Genomic DNA, 16,814 nt, shown 5'->3' with positions numbered 1-16,814 from the left:
TTGGATTTTACATTACTTGGTTTCATTTTTCTGCATTTACAGTTCTTTGCATAATGGGTAACATTCACAGCCCAGTTATTTTCAGGAAAACTTACCTAAATTTAATTTGCCGCAAGCAATGACACACAGCCATAGTTTGAACAGAAATTTTACAAATATCACATTTGAAGCTTGTGTATATAGGATTGATTTTTTTTTTTCTTCCCTTAAGATATAGTGCTTTGTCCTTCAGGATCAGGACTGCCATTTGTAATAATACATTACTGTGGACACAGATTTATTCTGAAAAAGTAAAGAAATTTATCATCTCCCTGAGCTCTGGAAAAGTGTGTGGACTTTTATTTAAACAAGATAATCAGACTGCTCTTGAGCTGCAATGATCAGAAAGATGATGATGGGCAGTGAACACGATTGATCTAAGGATAATCCATGTCTGAATAATAAATATTAAAACTTCCTTGCCAGGAGTGGAAATATCGGTTTTCTGGAGAATCCACAATAGCAAAAAGAAGAATGTCTAACTTCTAGCATTTGACTCCAACTGCATGAAAGCTTAGTACCTCTGAAACACAGATTATGATTCAAATTTAATCATACTTCTGAGTTATTTCTGTTAAGGACTATAACTAAGAATCTCTGGAAAGTATGAAAAAGGGAAATAGTTCTCCTATGTTGACATCTACTAGCAGGAAAACTTTACAAATCTAGTAAGAGACTGACAAAATTCATGAAGTAAAATCTGAAAACGGTACAATTCAGATTGACAAACGTATGTACATCAGTATAAAGAGAATAGAGGAAAGCTATTGACCCCATGCAAGAGCGAGTTCCCCATTATGTCCCCCAGTACATACACAGAGCACATTGACCTATGCTAACATGGTACCTCAAGCTGCCTCGTGGTCTTAGCAAACCTCACAGGTCAATGCTTGTTCATCCAGTATAATTTCTTTGGTAACGTCTGGTTTCTTGAGTGACTCTGTCCTTGTCCTCCACAGGGACTCTACAATCTCAGCTTCCTAACATTTTGAACCACCATTACGTCACTGGGAAGAATTCAGTTTCATAAGCAGTGAAATGAGCTGAAGGTGTTCAAAATCATCTTACAATTTCTTGTCCATCATTTTTCTCACTTTACTCCCAAGAAGATAGTTTATGATTCCTGAATTAGTAGGATCTGTTCTATATTATTTCAGATAAGAAAAATTGGGCCAGTTTCTTCTGATGAGAAAAAGAGTTGAATAAGACTTCAAGAAGAATGGAAATAAACGACCTTTAAATTCTATTGAAATCCCACTCTGAGTTGCATGAGCATTGCACGTGAAGTACCTTGATTTGCTATCATTCTCAGAGCTATTTTTTCAAATCATCAATAGTTGAAAATAGTTACAATCAACCTTTGTGTGATCTAGTGAAATAGAAATATATAAACAGTTTATAATGATATTGAAAAGAAGGCACTTCCCAGATTCTAGGAAAATGTTCAATTTAATAGGTTCTTGGTGTTATTTATTTTTGATTCAAATAAAATACCCCAAACCAAGCCAAAAGTAAGTTTCTCTTAGTAGATTCTCTGAACTAACTAACAAACAAGAAAGGATGAACTACAACAATTTTTCTTCATTCAGTGAAATGAGTTTGACATGGTTTTTCTGCTATTTGTAGATAACTGCCAACAAAAAGAAGTGTTTGAAAGTAAATTTCTGCTCACAATAAGAGCGATCCCACAGAAAGCAGGCACCAAAACTAAAATACAGATGAGAGTTCACTGAAGTGAAGCCACCAGCAATTAATGTCCAGAACACAAAACAAAAACCAGTTTAAAATCAGTAAGCTGCCCAGCTTAATGAATAAAACCCCTCCAAGAAGAGTTATCATAGAGAAATGTGAATGACTAAAAAGCAGTGAGGCATTCACCATTATTCTGATTGTAACAGTAAATGTAACAAATTTATGAACAGTCTCATGCAATTAAGTTTTCCAAAACAGCAAGATGATATTAATGAAATAGTAGTTCTATGTCATAGTTGAGCTATAAATATGATTATTTCTATAATAATTCTAATTCAAAATATGCACATAGCTCTATCTGTGAGAGCAGAAACTAAAACTCAAGTCTTTCACTCCGTATACTATACACTGTACTAGGTCCAGTGCAGAAAGGTGAAGAGCAGGGAGAGAGGGAGAGGGAGAGATGGTCATTAATGTACTGTGTATGAAGTTCAATTGCATGGGTTTGCTTCAGATGGGTGAAAACCCATCTTCAATTGCATACTTGACCAGGTTCTACAGGAGATAGTGCCTAGGGAGAAAGGTGATGGATACTGGAGGAGTTTTACTTTTTATACTGGATAAAACTCAGGCACTGATCACCTCTGCATTAACAAGAGAAAACCTTTTTTGACACATCTCTAGGGACTAAAAACTTCCCTGCCAAGAAATAAAAGGTATGCATGGAATTCTGAATCATATTCTTGGTTTTGATGCCTAGTTCTACTTACACCCCTTCACAGGTACTGAAGATCTTTCTGAGAAAGCCAGCCAACAGGGGCCTTGAATCCAGGTATGCCAAACAATTGTCAACCACTGGCTCAACTTTCCTCATTTTAGGAGGGCCAAAGATCCTATTTTAGCCATGGCCCTATTTTATCCTAGATTAACTAGTAGCACAGTAATGGGGGCACCTTCTTGAATGCTGAGTTTTATGCACTCATTTAAGGAAGGAGCTTATTCAAGCTGATGTAAAAAGCTCAGATTCAAATCCCATTTCTTTTCAGTAATTTCTTTTTGAAAGAACATAAAATGCTTCAACCTTAGTTTCCCCATTTTCAGAAGGAAGTTAGAAATTTCTTTACAAACCCTAAGAATTACCATTATTTATAAAGTAGTTGAAGGTCAAAGGTATCATTAAATATGTTTTAGGGGTTTTTAAAAGTATTTTTGGAAAACGGAAATAGCTGTATTAAGTTTTGTAGTAAGTTTCCACATAAGAGGTATAAGCTCCTTATTAATATATAATTTACTTTTTTGAACAGTAAGATTATATGTTTATTAACATACTTCTCTAACTATTCAATAATTTTCACAGAGATATATGGGAAAATACCCCATGGAAATTTTTACTCTCTAAGATAATATTATTTAGCCCTTTAGCAGTCAAGGGTCAGTATAGCACATGTGAAAAGTTATTTTTCCTAAAAGAGCATTCAAAGAAGTAGATGTCTCTAATTGAGCAAAAAGAAGCACAATATCACATCCTCTTCTGTTTCCTCTGGAAGATCTATACTGTCAATAAAACAAAGAATAAATTTGTTAGATTTTTTGCTGGTGATTGGAGAACGTGCCCATCTTCTGACTACACAAAAACTGTGCTGTCAAACAAGTGCTATGAACCTTCCTTCATCTTCTTTACTCACTTATAGCGTGATCGAGATTGTACACTGGCGTACTTGAGAATCACTTATCACAAATACATGTTACTGAGAACCAACTGTGCTTGGGACTCTGCCAGAATATTTTGCTTCTTGAAGTGCTCAAATGTCAGGTTGAGGTAATGAAACACTCAATGCTTGAGATAACTTTAGTCCAACAGAGAAAGCAGCAGTGTCTTTTTAATTTTTTTAAACCCTATAAAGATTGTATTGGCAGATAAATTATTAATTTTCAAACCAGATTTTAGGATGTAAAGGATGAGGGATATCCAGAATTCAGTTATTCTAAGGTCTTACAGGAAATGTCCACATAAACAGATGTCTATACACTTTTTAAACATTCATCCTACTCATCAACAGATCTTGTCTATCTGAAGCCTTTTATCATGATAACTATATGCAGAATTTAATACTCTTCTCTACTAAAAGTGTAGTATGCACAATAATGTCACCAGACATTCAGTTTTCTAGAGTGTAGAGATGAGTAGTAGTCACTGCTCTCACTTACTTAAAGGATTTGTTTCTTTGCAAAGACTACATCAAAACCAATGGCAGCAGTAATATCTCCTCAAGAGAGGTTGCTTCTCCCTTCTCTCTTTACTCACATGAATATCACAAAATTAAATAAAATCAATATAGAGAGATGCAGGATAACTAAATTTACTTTGACATCCAGTCACTGGTTTGTGCCCTAACTACAACACATGAATACAGTGCCACTGCCCAAGAGATGGATGACAAAATGTACTATTTTTGTGACAATTTGGCAATTGGTGGCACAGTTAATTTATTTGTAAAAATAACTCAATTGTAGAATACATCTATGAAATAACTATATTTTGCATAATAATTACATTGCATCAAAAAAGAGATAAAATAAATTTAAAACTACATCTTTCAGTGGCCCAATCATTCAAGTTTGTATACCACGTGTCCCACCATGTCACCATTTATCTCTAAGAGAAACTGATGAAGAACCAGTTGACTGCTCGTCTCATTCTCTCAGTTAGGAAATTTAGATTTTCATTTCAAATTATCAATTGGCAGAAAGCCTGGAAGATCCATTTAATGAAAACATGAAATGGTGAGGGCCGGAATACCGCCCCAGGATTGCTCACAGTCTTTCATCATCTCTTTTGCAAGTGCACATACAGTGTGCAACAGCATGGGAGAAATGTTAAGGTTTAGAGCCTCAGCCTGACAGCTTTGACACAGCATAACAGCCAAGTCTGAAATCATCACTCACTTCTACTTTTTCTGTTATTTCTAGAAGTTATTAAGGACAGAGCAAAAGGTAAGCTGAGAAGAGAAATAGAAGAGGTTTACCAGTGGGAGGGATGAGCAAGAAAGTCCCAGTCTGGTGCATCAGTGGGTGATGGAGCAGACTTGGAACAAAGGGGCCTGAAGCTTGGGTCTGCAGCTATGGCGTGCTTCACAAGTCCAGAAGTTTGCCTGGCCTCTAACATGAGAAGAAAATTAACCTATTTTTGCCAATTGATTTGTCTGTAGAATGAAAATGTTCTTGGCAGGTGTGTTGTTGGAAAGCATCTTCAGTGTGGGGCAATTTAGATCCCCATAGTTTGTTGCAGTCTGAATCCCAGTCCACTACTGTCTTCCTGCAGTGATTCCTACCCCTTGTCCCATGCTTGCCATGTAAAAAATCCTGTATTTCCAGACAACATGCTTTTTGTGAAAGCTGTTGTGGTATCCAGGTTCTCTGTTTCTCCTTGCCTTTTCTTTTATTCAAAGCAATTCTATTTGCTTTCCAGTATCTAGAGGTAAAAGCTTAATCCCCAAGGAAACACATGGTACACATTTCCAGTAAATGCCGTATGTAGTTGTTTGTGAAATAGTCAGGAGTTATTTTATAAATGTCTTTCAGAAACACAAGGCTTTTCAGCTGATCAGGATGTTTTCCTATTTAACATTGATTTAAAAGTCTTGCCAAGTATATCAGGAAGTTAAGAAACAAATTGCACAGTGCACAGAAAAGCAGCTGTTCTTTCCCCCCTCAAGTCCTGACAATTTAAGCAAATGTTTCTTTCAGCAACAGCAGCAACAACAAGTAACAACAATAACTTTGTTTCATTACAGTATAGAGCCAAATTAGCATTTGCAAAAGGTTTCCGGAAGACCATGCATGCACACTAAGTTGGTATTTTTCCCTGTGAAGGGCATGAGAGGACATGCAAATTTAATCGCACATTTCTCTTAAAGACCATTTTAGTATGCGAGGGGACAAAATATCCTTAGCAGCTCCTCTAAGATTTGTAATGGATTCCCAAGCAAAACTTTTCAATCAATAACTAAAAGTCATAAAAAATACCACTGAAAAGCTTTGACCTTTGCCCTCTCAGATGGAAACTTGTTTAATGCAATGCCATGCAGTGAAATCTGAATCTAATATAAGTGCATGTAAAACAAAACAGATTTTTTTTTTCTTTTATAGGAAAGGTAAACAATTCATAACAGCATCTTGTGCTGTAGTCTTTACAGTAACTTCAGCTGAGCATCATTCAGTAGTTTTTGCAACTATGTACTTTGGAATGAAGAACAACTCAATTTAGGCACATTTATTTTTCAGTCAGATGTCTTTGCCACTCTTTTATTTCCACAAACAGCTGCAGTCAGTGTATCCATTTTTTCAATATGAGCAATGACACTTGTGCACCAAGAAAGCATTATCTTCTATGAAACTTTTTACTGGTCTTCCAGTAAAAACTTTAAAAGTTTCACTGGCAAGGAAGCAGAAAAAGTAATATAAGTCGCAGTTCAGCAAATAGAAGCCACTGAGAGAAAAGACCATAATAATCCAGGGCTTCAGCACTAGCACTGATTATATGAGTTCAGTGACATTTTCATATTCAGGTCTGATTAGTAACTCAGTAACATGCACTTATGCAAGTCTGACACCCTTTTACAGCCAGAGAACCTCATCTAAAGGTACAGACAGGGCACCCATCCTTCATACCTCAGAAACTCACTTGTCTCAAGGTTTTCCTTTATCTATCTTCTCTAGATGGGCAAACCTAGGCTATTAGTATTACCTACTAAAATGGTAACACTATTTGAAAGTCCTTTTAACAAAAAATGTATTTCCCTAACCCAGTTAATACAGGTGATATGTATGGGATGTCAATAGGAAGCACTTCTGTCCGAGTGCCTTGAAATGCACAAGACCCATACAAGCCTAAAAAATATCTCACAGTCTTCTCTGATGGTGGAGGCAGAGAAAATCAAGCATATGGATTTACAGGCCTAGCAATTTCTGAAACTCTTTTAGTTTCACTTGGACCAATAGACCTTTTCCAGTAGAAAAGGAAGGAATGTTTCCCAATGGTAGCCACCAGCATGCTTGGGTTTTTGCATGTATGTGTACACACACATGCAAAAAAACTAATTGCTGTCTGAAAAAAAGAAAAAAAATACTCCACTTTTTTTTTTTAATTGTCTAATTTATATTTGTTGAAAGATGTACCTGTATGTATACTTAGGAAGGATTCAATGCCGAGGGCTTGACAGTTCATTCAGCAGCTAGACTCTGGAAAAGAGCAGCAGTTCTTGAATCTCTACCAATGAAGCAAATTCAGCATGCACAAATTTCACACACCATAACCAGCCTGCACCTTCATAAAAGGAAGCAGTGCTTATGTTGACCCCATCTGTCCTGTGTGCTTATAAGACGAACGGAGTGGTGGTTAGCTGTGAGTTTTGGTGGACTCCCGGTCTGCAGGCTCTGTCTGCACTCAGCCCTGTCAAACTGCCAGCACATCTAGCAAGCCATGTGTCTTATTTACTCTTCCATTTGTACTTTTGCATCCAGCCGTGAAAATACCTTTCCCTAAGTCCAAACAGAATTATGCATTGCCTCTTCATTCCAAGACTGATGAACCCCCTGACTGTGAGTGTGTGAGCAGGCTGTGCTCCCCACCACACCAGGACCAGTGCTGGCCTGAGGAGGACTGTGAAGCCAGAGGCAGCCATCCTCTGAACCTGGGAGTGTACTGCACAACAAGGCTTCTAGCAAGACCACTAGATAGAGAGCTGGCGGGCCTCAAAGCCCTGGCTTTCATTTCCTGCTCCCAACTGCTGCCACAGATGTCCAGACTTTATTGCACAGATGAGTTTGGATGGCTGCAGGAACAGCTGGAAGTGGGAAGGAAGAGCCAGACATTGGCTCCAGTGCAGGACATGACTATTATGAAAAAGGAAGCAAGAAAGAAAACAAGCTGCCCTCAGAGGCTGCAGCCACTAGTGAAACAGTTAAAGTCATTAAACACTTTCTTAGTTTTTCTTCCCCCCTTAGAAAACTGCAGTAGATGCCACAAGACTGTGTCTGGAGGTTCCCTGTGAGCAGAGCTAGGGAGGCCCAGCACACACGACACAAATGTGGTCTTTTCTTGGGGAAAAATGAGACGCCCTGGGTTAAAAGTTGTGTCAGACATCAGTGCTCCCAGTGGGACAAATGGCCTGCTGAAGTTTCAATTCCAGCCAAGGACAATCCACAAGGTTATTTAGGAACATGCACCATGTCTTACAGCATGCTGTGAACATGCAGCTATGGGACAGTTTAGCAGATCTTTGAGGAAAACAAAACCCACATCAGTATAGTAATATATATGTTCTCATATGTGAGCTTCAAATATGGGCAAACCCAGCTGCTCTCAACGTATCCAAATATAGTACATGGAGTTAAAACATTTGATGAAAAGGCAGAAGCAGCTGACTACTTAACATGAACAGTCTAAAGACTCAGCTACTTAAAGAGTAAGACCTCTGATCTGCCACACAGTGCACAGACCGTTTTGCTGTTACCTAATAAAATCTTGTGTGCAGAGCACTGTTCCCTAAACAATCTAAAAATAAAGTAGCAGAAACTGTTGCCAAAATCTAAGTTGAATTGAGACTGCATGCAGTACTTGTGTGCACCTTCTAGTTAGTACCTAAGGCAGTATGGTCCTAGGAAGAGTGCGAAGACGCAGTACAAGCACATAGCACACACATTACCAAACTCCCTGTGGGAGAAAAAAAACAACCAACAAACAAAAAACCAGGAGCACAGACTGAGAAACAGCTATGGTACAACTTGAGGAGGTGTCTGGCTTGGTTGAGCAGCAAAGAATATATCAGCTTGGCTGGAGATAGCCAACCAGTGTATGATTTCTGCAAGGACAACCAGCAGCTTATGAAGGAAAAAAGGACAAATAATGGTAAGCGTCATGATTGGGAGGATATAAATCACAACATAAAGTATATCTAGGATAAGAACAAATAGTTTTAATCTATGCATGATGCACTGCAAACTTACTGAAAACCCATTTGAGACCAGAACTATCATAATTTCCTTGCAATTTACTGATAATTTGCTTCCAGTACAACAAATCCACTTTTCCTGCCTACTACATTAAGTACTACAGATCTACCACTCTCACATGTTTACCATATATCTCTTTTGAATGTGCTATTAAATACTGTTTTCTTCTCTGAAGTAAACAACCCCAGTCTGTGATTATTTCACAAACGCATTGCATTTTGATAATTTTGTCAATATTTGTCTTCTGTGAGTTCTCACGCTGGCTGTAACTCCCTTCCCCTACAATTGCTTCCAAAAATCCCGGAGTCTCTTATATGTCACTTTCATTTTATTTAGACATTTAATGTCCAGGCAACATGCTAATGTATCTTGTTTGCCATGACTAAAATTATAGTGTAGAAGCATATTGAATCAGCTATTCCCATAGTATAATGCATTTTTGTAATAGAAAAAACAACTTTAATTTATAAACAACCATTGTGTATCATAGCTCACAATTTTTCTAGTCTTCTAAGTAGACATCTTCAAAATAATTTCTGGTGATTGAAACTAAAGGAATTATGGTCCCATATTTTAGTTAATCTTAATATAATTTTTATAGATATGAAAGTTTAAATTACATATCTACTGTTTGTGAAACATTTTGCAGACTCTGACAGTCAGCTCTTGAAATTGCCTCCAGATTAAAACTATCATTTTCAACATAAAAAGAGAAGTCCAATATTTATATGCCTTTACTGTTAAAATAGTCACAAATCATTGCTCAGAATGCAAATTACAGATGCATCATACCAGTATTGTCAGAAAACTGCATTCCTTTGACAAACTGTCAGCAAAGCAGCACTTTGTTCTGGACTAGCATGCCTTGAGCAGCAGGTTCTCAATGTAATTCTCTACCACGTTCGTAACTAACTTTGTATAAGAAATTTCACTAATTTAAAAATTAAAATGTTATAGACTAGTAGTTAAAAGCAAGAAAAAAGAATGATGAAAAATAAACAGCACTTTCAAAGACTGGAAATAAATCAATCACATCTCATCAAACATCTCTACACCTTGCCACAATTCATACTGATTTTTTCTTTGAAGAACCTGGATAACATGGAAGAGGAGTCCATTTTGAAGGAGTTAGTCGGTGAGTGTTAGTCTTACTACCATGGGAAGCAGAAGAATGAAGTAAGCAGGATAAGGTCAACACATTAACATTTACATGAGTTCAGATCCCATATAGCTTTAATCCTCTTCAGTGACAGGCAAACCATCAGAGAGGAGGAAATGAGACTTCAACATTAATTCAAAATGCCTGGTTTAACCTTTAGAAAATAATTCAATTTCTTCTTTCTTTCCCTTTCCTGTTCTTCTTTCCATACACCACAAAGGCACTTTTCTGTTTCTTCAAAATTAACTACATCTTTTTCAAGCTTTCATTTAAATTTGGAGAAACTGTCCATGCACACTTTATGAGACCTAAAGTACACATGTGGGACTTAAACTCCTTTCAAACTCTTTGTGCCTCATTCCTGTAGACTTAACTGAACCAACAAAGAAGATTGAGTCAGGATTAGCTTCTATTCACCCAAAATACCAGTGGACAAATGTTAGCAGTCACTGCCTGGGAGTTCCACGTAAACTTTTCAGTAACAAATCACCCAAAAAAGAGACAAACAGGCCTAAAGTTACAATGAGAGGCACTCACCAATTATTTTAGACGGAGGAGTAAAGAATTGTTGTTTCAATGTAAGAAAGCAAAGTGGGGGAGCAGAGAAGGGAGAGGTGTGAGAGAATCCCAAACCTTAAATAAAGAGGACTTAATTTTTTTTTAAACATTCTGAAGACTAAAGCTTTAGAAAGTTGGGGGGTTTTCTATGGTTCCTTTCCTCGGGGCTACATAATGTAATAATTGTTTGTTCTACTGGGATACGTCGCATCTGTCCAGCAGGTGAACTGCAGCTTTCAGTGTCTAGAAAACTACAGCTGGGAGAAGGACCAGTTTAAGCAAATCTGACTGTCCTGGATTAGCAGAATGAAAATTAGATAACATAATGTCTTCATCTCAGGCAGGACATTAAAGAGAGTAAAATATAGTGCCCCAAAGAACTAAACATACTCAGACCCAGACCCGAATGGATAGAAGCCAGCTCACCTTGCTGAGGGTTCTGTAAAGATTGAAATTTTCCTTATACAGTGATATCTTACTTCTAACCACATCAGCGTAAGTTCTTCTTTCTGAAAAGGTTTTCTGCTTACCTTCATGCAGGTTAGTGTGAAAGTGTGTATTCATCTGCATCATGCTCATAAACAAATCTTAATGGCTTCCAAACAGTTTGTCTTTTGTTAAAGATGAGCATCTTGTTATTTCTCTGTAGATCAGGCACTGCACATATACACAAAAAAGAGGATAGTCAGTCCCTACATAGGATGAGACACAGAAATATTACTGAAATTAAGCGCTTGCAGGAGAAGTGTTCTCGTACTTCAGATACTATCGAATGTCATGAAGCAGGACTGAAGAAATGTTTCTTGAACTCAAAGATGTATGCTGGAAAGCAAAAACCGATCCCAGATTCCATTTCTTGGTGAATAGATAAAATATGGTTGTTCTACTAAAAAAAAATAAAAGGAAAAAAAAAAGAAGGAAAAAAGCCTAAAGGAAAGCAATCATTCTTATTTTAATTTCTTCTATCTTCACCATGGTCGAAGAAGTTCCATCCTTTTTATTTCTTCACTTGGCACTGACTTAATTCTAAATACAACCCAGTAGAGTACTCAGTTGCCAAATTGCTGCATTTTTAAACATTCTAAATAGGACATTAGTTCTTAGCATGAATGTTTTGAAATCTGATCAACAAGCTGTTTCTCAATACATTAGGCAAAGCAAGCAAAATTAGGCTGTTTTATGTCAGGTACTTAGCACAAATCCCTTAATAATGTGTTTGAGTGCAGAAACCATTAATAAATGCATAATTCCCTAAGACAGGCTTGATTAATTAAGTCATATGTGTATCCTTCTAATTAAAAAAAGAACATTAGGCAGATGAGTGGAATTTCTGAGTACAAAATTCAAAGGCTGTTTTGCTTTTATTTGAACAACGAAAGAAAAGCTGCTCATTAATATAGCTGCCAAAAAAACAGCAAGAGTGCTGACACAAACCCCCAAACTCTGACTTGTTCAAAACAACTAAGTATTTACTCGCTCATTTGTAGTCCAATTTTTAATCAGGTAGCTGCTTGATTAATCCAGGCAGTTCAAATTACAAAGGCAGCTGGTGTTAATATATACATAAGTAGATGATATGTTGGTTGCATTTCTTCCAGTAAAGTGTTTAAAACAAAAAAACTCATAGGTTTTTACACTCTCAGGAAAAACAATTTTATGAAAAAATAACAGTCTAATCGTTGACCCTGACTCTTCTCAAGCATGCTCTTTACTGCTGTGTGGACTGCAAATTTTGGTATGATTACATAATTTGCAGCAATACTGAAGCAATAGCTATTTTAAAATGCATAGCTTTTCTTGTAAAACAATCAGCTTTTTGAGGTTCCTTGCTAAAACAAGTAAACAAAAACCTGAAAAAGCAGAAAACATCATGTTACGAGATGTAACAGGAACATAAAAAATTCTGTTAGGCTAACAGATACTGTTAAGCATAACAATTTGGCCAAGGTGATTTTTGAGGATAAGCAGGATTGATAGCAGTCAGCACAATTTGGTATAATAATGTTACTAAGCCAAATACAACCCAGTATGGTAAGGTTTTAGTCTGAGAAACATGAACCTGTTGAAGATAAATGGTAAATTTAGTGGTTCATGGTAGGCAAACCTGGTACCTGTCAGGCACAGATAACAAACTGATCTGCAGGATTAATCCCAGTTGAAAAAAGAACACAATGAAAAAGAATACAATGTCCTGTGGCTCTTTAATTTACAGGGAAGTGCCTTGAGTTTGGTGAGAAAATGACCAGGTGTGTAAAAGCAAGAGGGGAAAACAGTAGGCAACAATGACTAAGGAGCAGAGACCGATAGACTTGATAGAGACTTGTTGAAATACATTGCATCCATAGGACAGGATGGCGAGAGGAAAGCGGAAACAAGGGTGTAGAAGTGATTTGAGTAAGATTTATGAGCACCCCAAGAAACATTATTTGGACCTAACAGAGCTGGAAAAGGGCTTGAATCTCATGGCCTGAAAGAAGCTAAAAGTTAGATCCAGTTGAAAAGCCACTGAATTGATTTCTCCAAATGCAACCAGTGATTCAAAGGGATTAAGTATTTTAATTCTTCCGCTGCTATATCCTAAACCATCAACATAAGCAACATTCCCAAATAAAAAGCAAAGCAACTGTGCATCAAATCAGCCAGAAGGCTGCTGTTTGTAGTCCTAATTGGTTGGTGCAGCTCAATTTCCAGTCCAGGCCTTGTGTCTAGGCAATTACATAATTCCCAACAAGAGTGACAAGACTGAAATAAGGCCCACCATGACTGCTGGTTTTTTCCCCTGTGTCCTCCTCTGAAAGAGAGTTGGGTACAATGACTGAGAGAGTGGCTGAAGCTTAGACAGGCTGAGTCTGCAGCTATGAAGACAATACATTTCTGCCACACAGTGAGCGCTAGATGACTTGCTGTGTTGGACATTTCTAAGTGGTTACATATGGGTACAATTGTTGTGCAATCTGGAATGTGACTTTGAATTAAGCAGAAATGTACTTTATTAGACAAGTAAGAACTGCATACAGCTCATCGTCTGAGTTCCAGCTCCCTGAGAGCAAGTCTGAGATCTCCACTCAGAGACAGATACTTGTGTACCTCTATCCAAAAAGACACAACACTGCACTTGCCCTTGCCTGCTTTTGCCATAACATATATTTAGGCATCTATCAGGGCTCTTATTAGTAGACTGATACAAGGCTACCATCTTTAAAAAATCCAGTAAAGAAGACTTAAACCAACAAGATATTTGCCATAAGACAACAAATCCTGTTAGTAAGAGGTTGGAGGATTACAGAGAAATATACAGAGACAAGATCCTGGAAACAAGCAAAAAGAGTATGTACAGTAAAAATTAGATTGGAAAATGCTTATATGAGGAGGGAATGTTGTTATAAGAATCAGACTTGAAAGTAGCTTGCCTGTTGATGTAGTCAATAAGTATGATAGGAATGACAGAGAAAACAAACACAATCAGTCTAGATTTAAGTGTTTAATAGTAACTCCTTTTAAAAACAGGCTCCAGCTTGGCCTCAATTGGAGACAAGGAAAAGAAAATAAAGTTTCTGTGTTCTAGAGGGGTTTGAACTTGATGGAATTAATTTTTGGCATGGGAAGAAGTAATATCTATCCTGAAAATCAGCCACCTTTTCCACTAAATTTCCTATCTAACACAACTCAAACTCTCAGTGCCTTCCTGAACTATAATTAAATCCATGCACTAATTTCTTCCTGTGAGAAAACTGTCTTCTTTCTAATGTTTACATGCATTAGCATCAAGCTAGTTGTTCTTACCTAGCATCACCTGTTGTTCTAACACTCTAGATCATTCCTGTTCTATATTCCATCTCCCATGCCCTATGTCTTCTGCCTTCCCGAAAGATTTGCCAAGCTTAATACACTCTCAGGAAATTATAGCCTCTCTCACATCTCCCACATCTCACCAAATTCTTACTTTCCTCTCCTTCTTTCTACTGTTCCATCCACAACCGTGTCAAAAGCCTATGCATTTTGTTTGGGGTTGTGGTGTTTTAATTTTGATTGTTTTGGTTTTTTGAGAAAAAATCCAACATAATTATCAGTTATGCTGCATATTTTATGCATGAAAATGAGATCTAGAGTGGTCTGGAACCCGACATTTTGACTGATGAGGCTATTCCTGTTTTAGGTGATCTCAGAGTGTGAAGTCACACTGATTTACAAACAGAAGTCAAAATCAGACCTTACTCTGCAGACAGGCATTGAAAAAACTCCAGTAGGTGGATTTTTGTCAGTATTGTCAATTTTCCTTAAGCATTTGTTTTTTGCTATTGCATGTCCTTGTCTCCTGCCTAGCAGCACATCAGAGTGCAAGTCTATTCCCTGAATACCAGCATTCTACCATGGCTTATCTTTCCTTTGGACTCAGGTCAGATTAAGAGCCAGGTCCACATGATCTAGTCTTCTAAGGTCAAATGTCACATCAAACAAACAAAAAAAAAATTAGAAAAAAAAAAGAGATACAGAAATTATCCTTTCTATCAAAAACCTTTTCCTCTTCACTGTTTTTCTTACTGTCTTCTGGACCAAAACGCTAAGATACTTGGAAAATTCGAGAACAAATTTTACAAATAAGCACTCATTTTTCATTTCTGGTTTTTGGTGTTTTTTAAATTATTTTTTGGATTTTTTTGGTAGTTTGTTCCTTTTTGCAATATCTCTGTTTTGTAGAAAATGCTTACAGTCCAAGTATATACTCCAGGACACCAAAAGTACTAATTTTCATCTTCCTTATATACATAAACCTTTCCTATATGTGTAAACCAACATTTAGACTGGGCATGCTGACAAGCTTCGAAAAACAAGGGAAAAATATTTGTCCATTTTTAACTTAACTGAGCAGAGCATCTCTTTCCTTGCAAGACCTCATTCTGATGAACATCAGGGACAGACAATGCAGCATGAACATCCAGAGACAAGGTTTCCTCAACAATTACATTTTCTTCCCTTGTACAGAATCCCAGTGTTATTAAATGTTTGCAGACCATCCACTGCAGGAGACAGGGGCACAGCCAATTCAGACAAAAGCCTGGAACAGGGATAAACACTGAAATTCTGAAACTCACCTAACAGCTCAGGGTCTGGAGCCAGGGCCAGAATACAAGCCAAGGCTGAAGCCAAAGACAGGAACCCAACAAGCTGCCTATAGAAAGGACCCAGAGCCAGGATATGATCCAAGGGTTGTGAGCCAGAGCCAAGATACAAGTCAAAGGTTGGGAACAGATGCCAGGGACTTGGATCAACAACAGGCTTCAACCATTCAACAGCTGAAGAGAAAATACAGATACCACCTTAATGCCCAGCAACTAACTACATGGGATGGCCACACATGTGACTGTGCTGCTGAAAATTATTAGCCCTCTTTCACCCAACAATTTCTACTAGACTCCATCTAGCACTCAGCTCAGGACAAAGCCAGTAGTCCAGACTCAAATAAATTGCAAACTATTGGATCACAGCTAAGTGATGGGGTACAAGCTAATTTCTGAAAGTGACATCACAGTTTACTTGCTCCCATAGCCCTGAATCAGCTTGATAACATAGTTCATTGCACATATCACATGCATGTGGTGCTGTATCCTTGTGTCTTTGGCAGGGTAAGTGAGAGCATCCACTACTGACAGGAAATCCCTAGATGACTGGAGATTGGAGCACACAAAAGTTACAGGTACACAACTACTTTTGAGGATAGTTTTATCAAAAAACTTCTTGCTATAAAAACAGATATTCCAATAAAGCCAGGTGGCAGTCTGGTCCCTTTTTCAATAATCAGACTGTCTTACTCACTCAGACAAAATTTAGGAAAAAGGACAATGTGTAAATACATCCTTGTTTGCAGACATAGACAAATAGCCACAGCATCGTAATTAATTAACTTTCTCCTATAAAGTCTGAAAAGTCTTAAATAAGAATTAGAAGTTTTAGAAATCAAAGTAGGAGAACAGCGTGAACTACCTTATCACAATCTTTGGCTAACTGGAGGAAAAGAAAACCAGTAATTGCATTCAAGCTGTAGATGTAACAAGAGTGGCTTATCTAACCAGTCAGAAAATAAGCCCAAGTGGTGGAGGAATGAACTAAGACAGATAATCAGACCCCATTGCACTGATGCCTCCAAAGCTTATTCAGTTACAATGAGAAGCATTGATAAAATAGTGTTGTCTAATTTGCCCTGATTAAATACCCAACATTTCCCCAGACTTCATCCTCTCTGTATCAGGTTTGGAATAAGTTTTAATGAGATACATATATTCCTTTAAATCAGCCTTCAATTTTTATTTTTCTAGATGCAAAATTTCAGGCCTTGTAGCAAGAAACAAGTTGT

The sequence above is a fragment of the Motacilla alba genome, chromosome Z (assembly GCF_015832195.1).
Source record: "Motacilla alba alba isolate MOTALB_02 chromosome Z, Motacilla_alba_V1.0_pri, whole genome shotgun sequence".
Classification (NCBI taxonomy): domain Eukaryota; kingdom Metazoa; phylum Chordata; class Aves; order Passeriformes; family Motacillidae; genus Motacilla; species Motacilla alba.
Note: the sequence above shows the minus strand (reverse complement) of the source record.